Raw genomic sequence first — 2,299 nt, 5'->3', positions numbered from 1 at the left:
ATACAAAGTACGACCATTTCAGCGGCTCTACTACGCTCGACGACTTTGTTGAAAATCAAACAACTGGACAACGTTTCGAATTTGAGGTGTTTATTGTCATTATTGATTACTTCAACTAAACATATGAAAGCATATAATAAAATTACTAGTATTTTTGAAGTATTTCAACAGCTAAAATCTCTTACAACAGAAGAGATTTTGGAAAAATTCTCTAGTATGGTCAGTGCTTACGAAGATGATTTGGAGAACAGCCTTGGCGCAGAATTAGTGCAATTCGCAGAGCTGCTGAAAACAAATGTGGCTACTGTTATTGAAAGCAAGAAACAGGAGCCTCTGGAACAGCAATATTACAAACTTTTATTAAATACATAATTATTTAGAATCGTTATTCCCAAACTTAGAAATTGCTTTGCGAATTTACTTATCTCTCATAATCACTAACTGCGGTGGCGAACGTTCTTTTTCAATAATAAAACGTATTAAAAATTAATTAAGGAACACGTTGGGCAAAGAACGTCTTAATCATCTCACTTTGTTGAATATAGAGCTTGAGTTGCTTAAAGAAGTCGATATTGAAAGTGTTACCTCTAAATTTGCCTATAATAAATCCAGAAAAGTTTATTTGTAACAATTTTGTTTTATTTAATATCCTAAACTTGAGAACCTATACTATACCAAGAGCCGCTTGACAGAATTTGCTACAGGCCCCGCGCTACTTTAATCCGGCACTGACTTTATACCGTATAAAAACGGTTTAAATTTCTAAAATCATTACTTTATAATAAGCACAGGGGAACTAGAGGAAATAGTCAACCGACTTTTCGGTTTAAAGTCAACCATAATCACTTTGGTGAATCGTTATTTTGAGGTTTTTTATTAAATCTAGCCAGTTATCTTTTAAGTTATCTATTTAAGTATCAAGGATATGCTGGAATTCAATATATTCACAAAATTTGGTTGAAAGAGCTTTAGCAGTTTGTAAGATAATAACCTTTTTTGTTAAAGATAGATTTGCGACTTACTTGCAGCTCTTTACAATTTTTTAGTAGCGGTAATTTCTGGTCGGAGCAATAGTCTAATACTATCCACCTGCAATAACAACTTCCTCAGACTGAAAGGAATATGTATATTCCAAGTATTTGCAACAGGTAGGTAAAAGTGCTGCCAACTTGGGGTAAATTTTATTTAACCTTTATAATATTGCAATCTCGTTTCCTCGTTGCGCTCAAACCATTTGCTGGTCTGAGTGAGACTACTCATTTTATCCATTAACGCATTCTCCGAAAGAAAGTCCCCCGCTATGGTAGCTGTGAGACCGTAAGTACTATACCTCTACTTATGTAATAAGTCTTTAGTGCTGTTCTTATCATAGCTAGGTAGGTAGAGTGGCTGTCTGATCACTCACATAGGCCTCTAGAAAGCCCATTGTGATTATTGATTTCTAACTGCCCTGAATTAAGTTGAGTATAAATTATCTTCTGATCGTTTTTAGAGGGCCTCGGATTCATCGAAAGAGGTTCCTAGCTTGTCTAACTGCTCTACCCGGGAATCCAAATTGTGGACTAGTGGTGACGTGCCTGTGCTTAAAGCTGATCAAGATATCACAAAGCTCAACATTTACTTTTCGAAGTGACATGAACGATAAATGTGGATAGGACTTGGTAACACGATCGTTGGCGGTCTAAGGAGGTTTATTATTGCACAGACGTTGATTTTGCCATATAACAAAACTATAACTATGGGGTGTGTTCAAAAACTAACGGGAGTTTTAAAATTAAGATTTCGCGAGTTTGGATAGCCCAATTGTTAAATTTTTTTTTGCTATGTTGACATATCATGAAGTACAATACAATTCTCAGCTGTACTCCTTGCTTACCTTGTCTGCAACCGTTTGTTCAAGAAATAGTAGAGTAAAGAATTTGTTCGCTAATATTTGCCAGACATGACTCCGCGTGACCTTTTCCTATTTCCAAAAATTAAATGAACCCTAAATGGTTGTCACAAACAGACATAGATGACATTAAAAGCGCATTGCGGAAAAGCTAATGGCTATCCCAAAAATCGACTTTGAGAAGTGTTTCAGCGATTGGAAAAAGCGCTGGCAAAAGTGCAGAATGTAAAAATATGTTAAAAAATAATTCTCTTTCAAAAATCCAATGCTTCAGTTATTTTTGAACACATCCCGTAAGTAATAAACTAATCTACGAACTGATCACACTAAAGAAGATCACCTGCGGTTAAAATATATTTCAAGAAGAGGGTATGTGCCCGTTTCTGAACATTAAAGTCATATTAACCA

The sequence above is a fragment of the Bactrocera latifrons genome, unplaced genomic scaffold, assembly GCF_001853355.1.
Source record: "Bactrocera latifrons isolate USDA-ARS-PBARC rearing strain unplaced genomic scaffold, ASM185335v1 scaffold_1939, whole genome shotgun sequence".
In the NCBI taxonomy this organism is placed as follows: Eukaryota; Metazoa; Arthropoda; class Insecta; order Diptera; family Tephritidae; genus Bactrocera; species Bactrocera latifrons.
This window is presented reverse-complemented; position numbering follows the sequence as displayed.